Below are 16369 nucleotides of genomic sequence, written 5' to 3'. Positions count from 1 at the left end.
ACAACACACAAGCAGGCTGAGGACCTGGATCTCTCCTTTGGGCAAGGGAAAGAGCTGAGACCAAGAGGCAGTTCCAGGTGTAGTGGCTGACGGCTATGTATGCAGACTTTGGAGTCAAACCAGAGTTTGTGGTTTGACTTGGCCATTTGTAGCCATGTCACAGGGCTCAACTTTCTCAGCCTCAGTTTCTCTATCTTCTTAAAAAGAAACAAGGACAAAAATCCTTGCCCCCTGGAATTATAACCAAGTGCCTGACGTGTGTGCTGTGGAGAACCGAGGGTTGTTTGTCACACAGGTGATGGTCATTGCTTAGAGTAGGTACAGGGCAACAGGTACTGTAGCTCGAAGAGCGGGCCTGCTTCGGGACAAAGAGCTTAGCTAAAATCGAAACTTCCTCACTTCTTAGCCTGTGTGATGGGGAAGAAAGCAGGAAGTCACCTGCCCGCCTGAGTTTCTCATCCCTTGGATGCTACCCGGTTGGCCCGTGTCAGCATGCCGCGTTATACCCAAGTGAGCTGACTGCGGCTCTCTGTCAGACTCTCAGGTGCTCTGTGGAGAAGTTTCTCATGTAGTTGCATAATCAGTAAGGTGGTAGTTCACCGACCAGTGAAACTCAAATTCCAGTTGAGGGTCTTCCTAGAGTATCTTTTCTGTGATATTTATCGTCAGTCTCTGTGAATTGAAGTTGTAGAGAGATGGGCAGAATTTGTGCTGAGGTGGTCGAGTCTTGAACCCAGGAGCTGCCTCTATGATGCTGTGCTCCCGGGGATCCCCTTCGCTCCTGAAGCCTCAGCCCTGTTTATAACATGGGAGAAACAAGAGAGCCATCTCCAGTGTGAGTTGCTTCGAGAAATAAATGAAGGAATGTACACAGCTACCGATATCAGTGGTGTCCATTACTGCCCTTTCCTTGATTTCCCATTACTTCTAGAGCCAGAACAATTTTTCATACCTTAAAGAAATTTTGCCAAAATCTTAAAAGGATTTCTAGGCAGCGTGTGGTTGTCCCTGCTTTAGATACTTCCCCAGAGTTTGAACTCATTCCCTTGGGTAATAGATAGCACTTCTAAAACCATCAGTTTGGTTCTCTCTCCATGCGGTGACGGGACGCCTCTGGGTGGTGGAGCGGGGAGCTCCAGATGCGCGAGGGGGGTTGCGGTCGCGGCCGTCCTGCAGGAGGAGCAGGCCTGTAGCGAATGTGGGCTCTGGAGTGCCGGCATGGAAGTGCTGAAATCCCTCCTTTGCCCAGAGAGCACGTTTCAGTGTCCGTCCTCGTGTCATTTTCTGTACCAGCTCAGTAAATCTCTGTGTTTAATGAGGGCCTGCCACGCACTAGACATCATGGTCGGAAATAGTACGGCTAATATTTTACTTCGGTCTTGGGACAACCTTTCTGAAATCGGCCTTATTTTTGTACTTATTTATGTTGTGTGGGCGAAGTGTGAAGGCTCAGAGAGCTAAGGCAACTAGTCCGAGACTTTATAGAAAGTGATAGGGCTCCTGTCACACACACATTCGTGGAATTCTGTTCCCCGCAATCTTCCCTGTACAAAACCTTGACCGGAGGAGAGACTCAGGAAGAGGCCACCAGGACACAGGATGATGAACACTTCGTTTGGAAAGGGTGAACAGCTTTCTCTTTGGTCCTAGCCTCTGCTTTTCATTCATGTTACCCAGCGGATGGTTTTGAATGTAGTGTTGTTTACACTTGAGCTGTCTTTTTACCTTGGTTCTCTTGACAGCCTAAGGAATAGATAGGTCAGGTGTTGTTATCCCTATTTTATAACTGAGGAAGTGGAGGTGAAGTGAGTGGCTAGAAGTACAAGGCTACAGCGTAACAGAACCAGGCTCAAGGGCAAAGTCCAAGGACCTGTCCAGGTACAGAGGACACGTGTGTGCACACACAGAGCACAGTCGCAGCCTGGCAGACATGAGGCACTAGGTGGGGGTTTGTTCTTATCTGGTATGGCAGATCGGCTCCTCTCAAAGCGATTCTATTCTCAAGTCCTTCTTTTAACACTTTTACACTTGAAGCCTGGGGTCAGGGTCAGTGGGTACAATGACTACTCCTGTGTACTAATTGCACAATGGAGCGGAGTGCTGTTAAGCAAGACCTTCTGTGGACACAGCGACTGCCTCTTCAGGCTGCTCTCGGCGTCCTCTTGACAAGTGGGTCCTCAGGAGCCCATCGAGCACAAAGCACGTTTGCAGCCTTTGCTTTTGCTTAAGAGGAGAAAGAATGAAGCAAATGTACAAACTTACTTTCAAAAAAGTAGCCAAAGACAGGGATTTTTTTTTTTTTTTAAACTTGACATTTCTCTGGCTCAAGTCCCATCTGTCTGTCCATCTTTATGTCTGTCCGTTCACCCATCCCCCTTTCTCACTGTGTGATCTGGGTCTCTGTTCTGGTGAAGATAAGGTTGTAGAACTGAGTGGAAATTGGAAGTGGGGGTGGGCACACACATTTTCTGGGTACCTGCTACTTTGGTACTTCAGTGTGTTCTCATTTAGACCTTCCAGCAAATCCTCTGAGGTGTAAATATAGTCCGTATTCCTTTAGAAATGGGAAAGTTTCTAGAGGCTTAGATAGCCAGCCCAAGGCCGCCAGGAGAGTGAATTGCTGTTCTTCACAAGCCTGTCCTTAGGATGTTTTTAAACTTCTTGATAGGATTTTGTGAGAAAGCATGTTTGATAACATTATCAGTCTTCTAAACAAGATCATTTAATTAGTTGATTCATTGATGTGGTTCTCAATGACTTTTTTTCTTTTTTGGTAAATTCGGAACGGAAGCATTTTGAGAATTTTGACATTTCCTAGTTTTTTTTTAAGATTTTATTTATTTATTTGACAGAGATCAGAAGTAGGCAGAGGGGCAGGCAGAGAGAGAGAGGAAGGGAAGCAGGCTCTCTGCTCGATGCGGTGCTCGATCCCAGAACCCTGAGATTCATGATCTGAGCCAAAGACAGAGGCTTGAACCCACTGAGCCACCCAGGTGCCTCGACATTTCCTAGTTTTTTAAGAAATCCATTCAAATGGTAATCTCAAGGTTGTTGACCTGTGTGGCAGCATGCTGGAAAATTGCAGAATGCACTTTCCGAGAATAGTATATGTATTTATATAACAATAGCACCAGCTGTCATTTATTGTATTTGTGCTAGGCACTTTGCATAAATTCTTGTCTATTTTTTTCTCTCCCCAACTCTTTCTCTCCCCAACTCTTTCTCATTTCAAAAGGTAATCACCACAGCTGCTAAGTCATGGACCAATAATTTGAAGCAGTTTATAAAACCTCTGAACTTTTACACTGTCTTGGACTTTATAAAAGGATGGATTGGTGTTGCACATTGGTTGGAATAACAAAGCTCTTCCATATGTCTTGTGTTCCCTTGTGTGTACTTCTTGCTCTGTGCATGCAAATGGCCCTAGCCTGTGTTTGCTCGGGTGCCCTACAACTTCAGGCCTCAGCATTTTTCTTCAGAGAGCTGTAGTCACACAGCTTAACCTCTGGTAGCAGGTTCTCTGTGGCAACAGCACGTGATCTTGACAACATTTCTGACTTCACTGTGGACCCTGGTGGAAGAAAATAGGAGCCTACAGGATGGACTTGATGGGCGAGTCCGCTATACTCTAGAACATATAAACCTTTCGTAACCATTATATGTGATTTTTATTTGGTCACTTTGGGGAGTTTCCTTAAGGGGATACCTACAGAAAGAATGACTTGGAAATTTTACGTGCATGTATTATTAACAGAAATTAAAGTGATTATTAAGGAAAAAACTAAGCATGTCAAATAATCCTTTTGGCCAAAATCAATATTGGACCAAAGCACCTGGCTGTTCAGCCTTCACCGTGGGAGAGTCGAACACACCGTGGGTGTGTCCTGACTGAGAATCGCCTAAGAGCCTCACTTTTCTCGTCTGTACAATGGGAAATGCTAACATGTGCATCCTAGGTCTCTTGGGATAAAATGGGAACATGCTTGTGAAGTTCTTAGAAACTGGGCGTGTTCCTCTGCCTGGAGAGCTAGGAAGGAAGACCCATTGTAAATAAGATGACCGCTCAGCTGTGTGTAAAGAGGACCTCTCTGCACCACGGTCCAGCTTCTGACACGTTTTTTTTCCTGGTCAGCCTCCCCCACAATGCTAACAATCCCTTGACACAGCCAGGAAGAAGAGCCGCAGTTTCCTCTTGGATTTTTGGGAGTAAATAGTGGTAGGGTGATGTGGATGTCGTTTTAGTTGTCCGACAGTTAACTCACAAGCAAAGGTTCTGTGCCTTTTTTAAAAACACATAACTCAAAAACTGTCTTCTTTTTTGTTCCTTAGAATTACACCAGCCCTAGAGTATCCCATATAGTCACAATTTGTTGAATGCCGTGGGAGGGTCAGACACCATGCTGATACTTCACATGCATGCTTGTTGGCTCTCCCAGCAAATCCAGCATTCCCACTTCACAGATGAGGAAACTGAGCCACAGGGAACATTCGGTAACTGACCCAAGATCATACAAGTGGCACCGTCAGAGTAAAGAATGGAAGCAAGTCTGCCTAACTTTCCAGCATGTTCTGGCCATTACCTTAGAAAAGTTTCGTTTTCAGTTATTTAACATCGCAGAATTTATAGCAAATCGCTGATACTCAGTTGTTGCTCAAATTATGTGCCCTCTTTCCTCTGCATTCTTTCTGTATTAGTTGAGGGCAGAGTGACAGTATAAGGTCAAAAGAAAAAAAAAGGGAAGGGGAGAAGAACTGAGTATCGTGTGCATGGACGTGAACTAGTCTAGCAGTGTGTTCCTTACAAGCACCTAACATAGTAACCTTCTATCTATTGTGGGGGCATCGGTCACCCTCCGTGCACCCACCCCCCTGTTCCTGGCATTCCGCCTGTCCCGCTGCATTTCTGTGCAGTTGCATTTGATCTCGTAGGACTCCCTAAGGCTCGGCACCGTGGCTGTGAGGTGGCTTCAGGGACGAGATTGCAGCAGCCCTCAGACCAGGAACTAGATGCCGCAGTTCCCGTCAGAGGGAGACTCAGCAAAACGTGCCTTTGGGAGGGCTGCTTTACTCTTAAAGCTGCAGTATGACGCCGGGGCCTGGATAGGATGGGCTTGCGGTATTCGTGGTGTTTGAGCCGCCACCAGTGAGTATCTGCTTCCAGACTGACGGGTCGTGCGTCTTCAGTGGTGCTTCTCTGGCACTTGACCTGGCCTTCGCTGATCTCAAGAAGACACATCCTTGAACTTCCCCCCCGTGAATGACTCGGGTTGTTAGTACCGGGAAAATGGTTTCTTCTGCACTCGATTTGACAGGATTTTACATGTATGTTAGCATCAGCCCAGAGTTTTGCTTGAGTTGCATCCTGCTAGGTAAGGTGAGGAGGAGAGGCTGACTGGTTGTTGATTGGGGCCTAGTGGTGGGAATGCTGAAATGAGCTGAAATGCACTCTGTGATTGTTGAATTTTGGTGTTCCACGTACATGAACCTTTGAGTTGGGGGCCAGCCATGGATCCTCTGTTTGGATGCTGTAACCCCATCTCTGAGGAATGGCTTCTTAATGTATGGTTTTCTTGCTATGGATCCTAAAAAAAACTTGTGACAGGAAATCTAATATACCTACTTAGCTTCTGATAAGTATCGTATCAGACTTAACAGTGTGTCTAATTGGAATGTAGTCATTGTCTGACAGTGTTAGAGGGTCATTTTCACACTGGACAATAGAAGGAGGTACAGAAGTTTCATAATTAGGTCTGGGTAAAATTCTGGCCTTTCACTTACTAGCCATATACTTGAACAGATTTTTCCTTATGCCTGTCGTTTCCTCACATGAAAAATGGAAATACACTGATCCCTGCCTCAAAGTTGTTTGGAGGATTATAAGTAAGTTCTATTCATCTGATACCAAACTAATAATAGTATTTCATCCTTTTGTATTTTCACCTTTGTTCTCCTCTTCCTCACATTTTCTCACCCGACTCGGAGTAAAAGCCTAGTTGGTACCATGGTCTGCAGAGCCCATGAGACCCTAACCCTGTCCTACTCTGACACCTCATTTTCTGATGTTTGCCTTCTTCCCGTGGCTTTCTCTGCACGGGATCCTTGCGCTCTGCTGTACCCTTTGCCTGTTCTGTCCTGTCCCAGGAACTCCATTTGCCGGCTCTTCCATACTGGTCCCTTCTCAGAGATTTTCCTGACTACCTCTCTGAAGAATGCACTCTCTCCACCCACAGGAAACTTCTTCCATAAACACCAGCTTTTATTTTTTTAAAAAAGCGTATCTCTAACTGTAACTATACCCTTTTCTAATAGAAGCTCTGTGATAGTAGGAATGTTGGCTTCTAATTTATTCATTCATCGGTTCGTAGCATTCAGGAACATAGTAGATACAGCATGAATAGATGTTGAAGGTTTGAGTGAATAAATCACCTAGGTCATTCATGTTCTGAAAATGTATTTTGAAATGTCTTGAAATAAGAACTTAAGTACAATGTAGAGAAGACCAGTTTCCAGGTGGCATTCGTGTTTAAAAATGTCATCCCATCTGTAGTATTATCTTTTTCGATGGGCTTTTGGAGACATTTTATCAGTAATGGAAAAATATTTATAGGGACACTTGCAAACAAGTATCCATATAGAACCTAATGCATTTTCACATACTGAGAAGAAGTATCTTTTTGTCTATGTGTATTCTTTTAAGATTTTATTTACATGCGTGTTTTTAGAAAATGTATGCTCATATGAAAATGATTTTGTCGGTTAAGAAAGAGTGTTAGAGGCCAGTTACCGGAGGCGGCGGGGCAGTAACGGCGGCGAGTGGGTCCTTGTGGCCTAGAAAAATCCTGCAAAAATGTCTCTGTACCCATCTCTTGAAGACCTGAAGGTAGACAAAGTTATTCAGGCTCAAACTGCCTTTTCTGCAAACCCTGGCAACCAAGCAATTTTGTCTGAAGCTTCTGCTCCCATCTCTCGAGATGGAAATCTCTATCCTAAATTGTATCCGGAGCTCTCCCAGTACATGGGCCTGAGTTTAAATGAAGAAGAAATCCATGCAAATATGGCCGTGGTCCCTGGAGCACCAGTTCAGGGGCAGTTGGTGGCAAGACCTTCTAGTATGAACTATATGGTGGCTCCTGTAACTGGTAATGATGTTGGAATTCATAGAGCAGAAATTAAGCAAGGGATTCGTGAAGTCATTTTGTGTAAGGATCAAGATGGAAAAATTGGGCTCAGGCTTACATCAATAGATAATGGCATATTTGTTTATCTGGTCCAGGCAAATTCTCCAGCCTCATTGGTTGGTCTGAGATTTGGGGACCAAGTACTCCAGATCAATGGGGAAAACTGTGCAGGCTGGAGCTCTGATAAAGCACACAAGGTACTCAAACAGCTTTTGGAGAGAAGATTACTATGACTGTTCGTGACAGGCCCTCTGAACGGACAGTTACCATGCATAAGGATAGTACTGGACATGTTGGCTTTATCTTTAAAAATGGAAAGATAACATCCATAGTGAAAGATAGTTCTGCAGCCAGAAATGGTCTTCTCACAGAACATAACATCTGTGAAGTCAATGGGCAGAGAATGTCATTGGGCTGAAGGATTCTCAAATTGCAGACATATTGTCAACATCTGAGACTGTAGTTACTATTACAATCATGCCTGCTTTTATCTTTGAATATATTATTAAACGGATGGCACCAAGCATTATGAAAAGCCTGATGGATCATACCATTCCTGAGGTTTAAAAGTCATGGCACAATGGAAACTTCACTGAACTCCAGTTTACTTCTTGGGCAACTTATCTTTATCTTATGCACATGAAGCTTTCTAGGAGCCAGAGAGCATATGCTGCATGAAGACCTTTCTATCTTACATTATCTTACGGTTCTGATTGGATATCTTGTTCACACTTCAAGATCATTGTAGCCTTATCCTGGTTTTACTGATGTGAAACTTTGGATAGATTTTAACTGATTTTCATAGAGTAGTTTCTCTATTGGAAACCCGATGCTTTTACAAGCCATTATGATTAGAATGACTGATACAGGCTTAGCTCTGTGTTAGAACCAGTCACCTTTATCTTACATATCAAGTAGTGCTGTTCATATTACTTTAGTTCTATGGTATAATTGCATTTTTAATGTGTAACCATAGTACATGTAGAATGACTGCTTTTGATGTTTTTTTAGTTGTGTGTGTGTGTGTGTGTGTGTGTGTGTGTGTGTGTAAAATACCAATTAAGTACACTGGTTTCATTCCATGTAAGCATTATACAGTGTATGTAGGTTGGTAGAGATTGTGTTGATCATCATTTAATTAGAACTACCTTTACTTAATATGCTTCAACTGTCGCCTTAACTGTGTTAAGCATCTAGAATAAAAGCCAAAATATAACTATTGCTGCCTTTCTAAAACCCAAAAAGCAGTTCTGTGTTAAACTGAAATGTACACTAGCCCAGAACAATGTAATGGTACATACTGAACTATAGCATAGCTGCTTAGTTGCATTTGAGATTTTCTAGTCAGTTGTGTGATGGAAATTTCTTCCTTCTAAAACTTAACCGGTATTACTTTCTAAGAAATGATTCACTATATATTAAATGTAAAAATTCTTATACCAAATAGGATAAAGTTTTGACTCCCTTTATTCATTTGTAGATTAAGTGGAATAATACTTAATTTTGTCTTTAACATTCTGTAACCTCACTACTTTGGGGTGGTCTTAGGATGTGTCCCAGGTAATCTGTTCCATTTCCTGACCCCTCCCTACAAAATGGAAGTGACGCTTTATCCTGATTTTTTTTCTTTATGGTTTATGCCTATTTCATCTTAATTAAATATGTATAAATAAAGTGGAAAAAAAAAAGAGTGTTAGAGGTTAGAATAACCCTTAACACCTTTTTTAATGTAATCTAAGAGAAGCATTTTGCTCTTAGCTTTTCTTACAGCTCATTAATCCATGCAAGTTTAATACTAAATTACTTGGAATAGATTTTAAAAATGTATCTTTCAGGGGTGCTTGGGTGGCTCAGTCAATTAAGTGTCTGCCTTTGTCTCAGGTCATAGTCTGGGGGGTCCTGGGATTGAGCCCCTCATTGGGCTCCCTGCTAAGCAGGGAGTCTGCTTCTCCCTCTCCCTCTGTGCTCATGTGTGTGCTTGCTCTCTCAAATAAATCAAGTCTCAAAAAAATTGATCTTTTAACCCTCGTTCAGTCATTAGCTGTGTGAAACCTTGGTTCATTTATCTGTGCTTCTTTCTGTTCTTTATATGCAGGTTGCTGGCCCTTGTCACTGGGAAGAGTAAAAATGGTATTTATGGTGAAAGTGCTCTGAAAAGCTGAATCCTGCTTTACGCTGTATTATTTTATTATGTACTGTGATTAGTTCCTAGTATTTCACATTCAGTTCAGGGAAATCGTGTCAGTGAATTAATTCTAGAAGCTCTTTGTGACTTCTCTGTTAAAGTGGATGTTTGGATGCTTTTGATTTTTCTTTTTTTAAAAGATTTTGTTTATTTGACGGATCACAAGTAGGCAGAGAGGCAGGCAGAGAGAGGGGGAAGCAGGCTCCCTGCTGAGCAGAGAGCCCATTGCAGGGCTCGATCCCAGGACCCTGAGATCATGACCCGAGCCGAAGGCAGAGGCTTTACCCACTGAGCCACCCAGGTGCCCCTGGATGCTTTTGATTTTATAATAAAAATAATAATAAACACCAGCTGGGATTGAACTTTTAAAATACTCTTGACTGGGGACGCCTGGGTGGCTCAGTTGGTTGAGCAGCTGCCTTCGGCTCAGGACATGATCCCAGCATCCTGGCATCGAGTCCCACATCGGGCTCCTTGCTCAGCAGGGAGCCTGCTTCTCCCTCTGCCTCTGCCTGCCATTCTGTCTGCCTGTGCTCGCTGTCTCCCCCTCTCTCTCTCTGATAAAGAAATAAAATCTAAAAAACAACAACAACAACAACAAAAACTCTTGACTGGTATTGAGTAAGTGTTCAGCTTTGCCCAGGCCTCTGTGAGGTGTACTTCGGGAGAAAAGGACACGTGGTCCAGAGCATCTGTGTGTAGCTGGTTCCGTGTTCCATGTCCCTGTCTGTGCCATGACTTTTCGTTCTCCTGCTTGCCTGTCTTGCTGGGGTCTGTAGATGTTAGGAATGTGAAACGTGGTTCCTGGCAGTCTGCAGCCTTCTCTGTTGGACCCACTGCTGCTCACAAGGAGGCAGGCCCAGCTGAGTACTGAGCGGCCCGTTCTTTGTCACTGATCTGTGAGGAGATCAGTGTGATGTGGAGAGAATGTGTTTGGAAACTTTTATGCTAAGTTGACCGAGTCATTTTATATCAATTGAATCTACCAAGAACTTTGGGCTTCAATTTTGTGTCTTGTGTATTTTACTTTTCTAGTAATTTTTAGTTTTTGCTTCTGTAATGAATTGGAACTTTTTTTTTCTTTTTTTTTAAAATCTGGTCCTTCATCCGTGGTTTGAGCAGCTGTCCTGGAACCCACCTGACCACTGATGGTACAGTGCTGTGTGCAGGGAGAGCGGAGCGATGTTCTGTGTTGCTGCATAAGGAGTGCGCTAGAGAAGGGAGACCTGAGAAAAGGCCCGTCTAGTGTGTGGAAGAGATGTTGTCGCTTCGTTTTCACATATGTTATTTGTTTAACTGCTTCACAACAAGATGAATCCGTTTCAACAGTGACTTAGGAAAAATGCTGCCTCAGGGCAGTGGATCTTATAAAAACACACGAGCTCATTAGAAGCTTATTGGACTTAATAAGTATTGGTTCTTTTGTTAAATTTTAATGACAGTAACCTTATATTAAAGTCACGTGAACTTCATGTCTGAAGAGTCCTACCCAGACTAATGAGCAAGAATGTTTTTTTGTTTTTTTTCCCCCTTGAACTGGAAATAGCTAGTTTACAGAGTGATGACTTTGTTGCGATTAAAGTTACCAATTTTTGTAAGTAGAAAAAATCACTTATCTATAGGCTTGTGGCAGCTTCTCCCTTGGAAGCTTGTTAATCAGCTGCTTTTAATGGTCACCTTTACCCTGGAGTTACAGAATCATATTTAGGTCTTAATATTTTATGTTGAGTTTCAAATGCTTTTCAGAAATAAGATTGGGAGAAATGGGCATGCATTCCTTGCCCTCTATTGTGATTAGATGGTTTAAGCTGGTGAACATCTAGGGTTGCTGTTTGATTTTTGTTGTGTCTATTTGCTTCATGAGAAAGCTAAAGAAACTCAACCTTTTTAAAGATGTGTTCTCTCTTTTCTAGTTGTTGGATATTGGACTTTTCTTCTTGATCTGTTTTTTGTCATCAGTCCTAGATTATTTTATCCAGATAGTTCTATTATTCTTTCCAAGTTTCAGATTATTTTGTAATAATTTTTGTCTCTTTCCTCAGCCTGGAATTTGATGTTGTTAGTCATAGTGATAATGGCTTTCTTTCAGGATAATTCTCATGTGCCTCTATTTCTCCTCTCGTTAAGTGCACCTTGTAGGCAGAGGACAGTAAGTAGTTATGAAGTCAGTAACTGTCATAAAATAGACAATTGTATGTTCTGCGAGAGATCAAACTAACTTTATAGAAATAAAGGTCCAAGTAATACTTTAATAGAAGTCTCTGTGTCCTCACTTAGATGGCCTCAGTCATCTGGGGAGGGAAAGGGTAGGAAAAAGAGAAAGCACGTCACTTAGTGGATGTCAGTCATTTGGGTTATTTTCTTAGATGAGGAACATCTAAGAAACACCATTTGGTGTTGGCCTGGTGTTGAGTTAGATGTAACTGTCACAGTGCAGACTCAGGTTCATTGCTCTGTGTTCCCTGCCGTAGAGCTCTTGGTGACACCTGCACTATAATATATCTATCTATAGTATATGTATATACTATACACTGTACTATACTGTATCTGTCCTCCAACTTAGGCCAGAAGCAAGAATGATAGCAAGGAGGGAGAATTAGCATTGATTTTTTTTTTAAACTGTTAGGTTAGACATAATAGTATTACTGATAATCCGCCACCAGTAAAATAGATTCATTTCATTTTCAGATATACCTCCCACATTGTGTTGTTTTTTTAAGTGGTGCGGCTGATTTTCTATTTTATGTTCCGATATTTTTACTTCATTCTATTCTCATCTATTTCTTTGGTCTTGTAACTATCTTGGGGGCCCTCTAAAATACTTTATCTTGAGGATTTAAGCCATTTACCCAATGTTAAGTGTTAGTTTTAATATTTAAAAAATCAGAAAATAAGTAATGAATGCTGCTGTGAGCTTCATTTTTCCTTCTGTTAAATTGTTTCGATAAGCTAAATTCCGAGCACTTGCTAATTAGATCCAAGACTTCAGTATTTATTGCAGACTTGTCAGCCTTGACTGTGCTTTTCTTGTTAACATGAACTGGCACCTGTCGGATACTTTAATGTGGTGTTTTACAACTTTGGCTGTACCTTAGAATCCTCTGAGGATTCTAATTACACATTAGAATCTCCCAGAGAGCTTCAAAAACTACTGATGCCTAAGGCCCACCTCGAGAGGCTTGTATTTAATTGGTGTGAGGTGTGATCCGGACATCAGGATTTTAAAAAGCTCTCCAGATAATTTTAAGATGCAGTTAAGGTTTAAGAACTTTGCCTTGGTGGGAAAATGAGACTTAACATTACATCTGAAGATTAATTCCTGAGAGTTCTCTGAATTAGGTTGGTGGCTTAAATCTGAATCAGTTTAAAAAAAATCAACAGCTGAATAGGTTGATCACATCAGTAAATGTTTCGATGTCAGTCTAGTATAAATTTGACTTTAATTTTTACGTGTCATGTGAATGTTGGTATGTTAGATATTTATGCAAATATAATTAGTATCATGGTAAGATACTAAAAATTGTTTCTTTTTTTTAATATCTTGAAAACAGTGCAGTAAAGGTGAGACTAGAAAATGGCAGAATGGCTGTCAGAGCAACAAAGTATTCCAGAAGTCACGGAGCCATTGAGTTATCCCAAGTAGCCTCTCCAAGGGGAAAGAGAAATGACCATGGAAGCTATGGCCCACAGAGTATAACCTCGTATCTGTCCCGCATAGTAATCTAGAATCTGCACCCCCAAAACTTAACCCCCCAAAGAGCGTATGTTAAAAATACTTCATGAGCTTCACTGGTCTGCATTTTCTGGTGCAAAATAGCAGAGGTGGTTTTTGGGTGGTGGTTTAGAGGACCGGCTCTAATTCTGGCTCCATGACATAGTAGCTGCGAGACAGGGCGTTAAAAAACCTCACACCTTCAGTTTCCTCGTCTGCAAATTGGGGTAATGGCTTTATTCACAACACAGTTGAAGGAATAAATGAGGTGACACACAGAAAACGTATAGCTCAGTATTTGGAAAACATCGTTAAACCATTAATGAAGGCAGCTGTAAGAGGAAGTGACTAGGGCGTGTACCCTATGCTTGTGGAAGGAAACAGAAACTAAATGTAATAGTAAGTGTATCTCTGATCCCTAAAACAACTCTGTAAGAAAGCTATATTATTGCCACTTTTTTGTAAACGGGTGAAAAAACTTGGGCTTGTGGAAGCTAACTTAGCCTTGACCTGACCGTGATAAAAGGGGAATCCACTCACCCCACAACAGCCTTTGCCATCATATCACCTGGTGATTTAGGCTCCAGGGACATCTACATTCAGTGCAATGAGATATATTTGTGGGGATTTGTTATGGCAAGTAAAATATTTTTTCCCCTTAGGTAAAATGTAGGTCCCAGTTAGTGTCCGTTTTGTGACAAATGGGATGAACAGTTTGAGTGTGCCTTTTTTTTTTTTTTAATTCATTTGAAGGAATGAATGTCACAGTTGGCACTGTTATCATTTGCGAGGAATGTGCTTATTTTGAAAGGAGGGAGGCAGTGAGAATCTGGGCTGTGAGTGTGCCCTGCCTGTTGCCTGGGTCTCCCCCGGCACCGGAGAATGGCTTTGGCTGATCTGCGGCTGCTATGGGGTAAGTGGACAAATGGGGGACTTCAGAACGTTTCCCCAGAGAATCCCTGTGTGGTGGAGAACACTGGGCTGGGAATGGACATTCTTTGAATTTGTGTAGAAATTCTTCTGAAGGTCTCTTTGCTCTGTGTAGACTTCACGTGACCCCAGGTGCTTCCTGCTGTGGCAGCCCCACAGTGGGGGTGTCCCTGTAGAGAGCAGCCCCTGCCACCTATAGGTGCTTCAGGAGATGGTGGGGAGCCCAGGCTTGCAGGTCCGTCCGGCCCGGGTACAGATCCGTCTGCTATAGCTGAGCGCTCAGTCAGGAGTTACTGATGCTTCCTGGCCACCTACCACCTACTGCGTGCCCCGCTGTGTTGGATAATCTGTTTTCTAACCCCCTTTCATCGCCACAGCAACTTCGTAGAGGGCCTGTGACCGGCTTCTTACAGATCAGAATGATCGCTCAAAGAAGCTAAGCCTCCAGCCCAGGCTCTCCCTTCTCCTGAGTGCTGAAGTTTGCCACGTGAGGGTAGGCTGATCAGGCTGCCAGGGGAAACGGTAGAGCTGGAGCAGATGAGTTAGTATTTCTGCTCATCTAAACTAAGAATAGCACTTCTCTGAAGGATTCTTACGAGTATCAACTAGTGTCCCTAAAAGCACCTGCCTGTTTCTTCGTCGATTCCCAAATTATACTAGTTTGTTAGCTGCCTTGACTGCCCAGTGACCTGCCCAGCCAGTCAGGAGGAGGATGGTCCTGTCCTCTGTCTCTGTCAGCATTACAGGAGCGAAGAGAGCATCACAGTGCGGTGCAGCAAGGCTATCAGGGCTCAGCCGGAGGGGGTTGCCCTGGGGGTTGTGCTGCAAACTCGGGGTGAAGGGGAACCAGCCCGAGAATGGCTGGAAACAATGTAAATTGTGTTACAACAAGATGATTGCAAGTTTCAAGGTAATACTCAAGGCATCAGCGGGCCTTTTCTGTCTTGTAGTCTGTTCTGGGGTCTGGCCGAATGTGGCAGTCTGAGAAATTCTTGGAGGACTGTCTGACGGAGCAGGACCGAAGCAGTCCCCACAGAGTATAACTGTCACGGGTCGTAGGAAAAGTGCCCCTCTCTTCACAGGGCTGGCATTCTTGGGAGTAGAAACGAGATTTACATGCATTTACATGTCCTCATCTGGAGCTCTCCCGTGCGCTCGTGTAAAAATACAAAACAACAACAAAAACCTCAGCTGAGGCTATGGTCCCTATTAATTCACCAGTAACAACAACTGGAATCTCAAGTCAGCTTGTGGGTGTGCTTTTCTGTCTTGCCAGACTTGATTTGGTGGCAGTAAAATCTTTGTGTAATATTTCTAAGGCAAATTTGAGACTCTCAGGCATATTCCCCTCTGTGGCAGAAATACAAAACCAAGGGACAACTAGATTTACTGACTGGAGACTCAGAAAGGGCTTCTTGTCAAGAGACGGCTGAGTAGTTCTTCTCCAAGTCCAGAGGAGACGAAACAAGGAAAATGGCTGTTCAGGGGGAAGCACTGTAGTTACACATTAAAAAGTCTGTAATTTTGGAATTACGGAGTGTTTAGCTCTGCCCCGGGTTCCAGGTGGGAGCCTCCCAGCCCACCCAGGAGGGAAGGTGGATGGAGAGAAATCAGGGCTCTGTCTTCCCTTCTAACCTTACCAGCCCTGCCACCGAGCAAGTCTTTTTTTGCAAATGATTTTATTTGAAGATGTTCACCTATGTAAAAGTTTGAAAACAGCGTGTTCGGCATCTCTGTGGAAGTGTACTGAGCCAAGGGTCCCCGGGGGTGTCTTGGAGCTTGGTCCACAGCTTTGGGGCTGCTTTCTTCCCGCACACCTGCTGTCCGTCTGTTGGTGCTTCAGGAACGCGGGCAAGTGTTGGCATCAGTTGGGGCGTGTGTAATCTCTTCTCGGTTGTCGTTTCCCGGCTGTGAGACCGGGTGTGTTTTGACCAGCACTGCTCCAGTGTCGTGTCAGAATTCACTCGTGTTTTCCTTCCTTGTGGTACATGAAGTAATGGTACTTTGACAAGTCATAGCATTGTAATTTTGATCAAACGTGGTGTATTTAGTAACATCAGGTGCCACACTTGTAAGTGTAAAACTTTTTTTTTTTTTAAGATTTTATTTGACAGAGAGATCACAAGTAGGCAGAGACGCAGGCAGAGAGAGATGAGGAAGCAGGCTCCCTGCTGAGCAGAGAGCCTGATGCAGGGCTCGATCCCAGGACCCTGAGATCATGACCTGAGCCAAAGGCAGAGGCCTAACCCACTGAGCCACCCAGGCACCCCAGTGTAAAACTCTTAACTGATTGTCTCCTGATCGCCAGTATGCCAGGCTGTGGCTGTCTCACAGTAGTTCGTGTTTGACCTCAGAGTGTGCAAG

General features: G+C 43.3%; 1 protein-coding gene and 1 pseudogene across 7 annotated transcripts in view; both read left to right on the top strand.

Annotated features, from left to right (window-relative positions):
- The window catches only part of AKAP13 (A-kinase anchoring protein 13), a 322148-nt gene that overhangs the window by 141054 nt on the left and 164725 nt on the right, over window positions 1–16369 (top strand). The gene's annotated exons all lie outside the window — the stretch shown is intronic.
- On the top strand, window positions 6812–7830 carry LOC132029086 (syntenin-1-like; annotated as a pseudogene).

The sequence above is a fragment of the Mustela nigripes genome, chromosome 13 (assembly GCF_022355385.1).
Source record: "Mustela nigripes isolate SB6536 chromosome 13, MUSNIG.SB6536, whole genome shotgun sequence".
Lineage (NCBI taxonomy): Eukaryota > Metazoa > Chordata > Mammalia > Carnivora > Mustelidae > Mustela > Mustela nigripes.
This window is presented reverse-complemented; position numbering and strand designations above follow the sequence as displayed.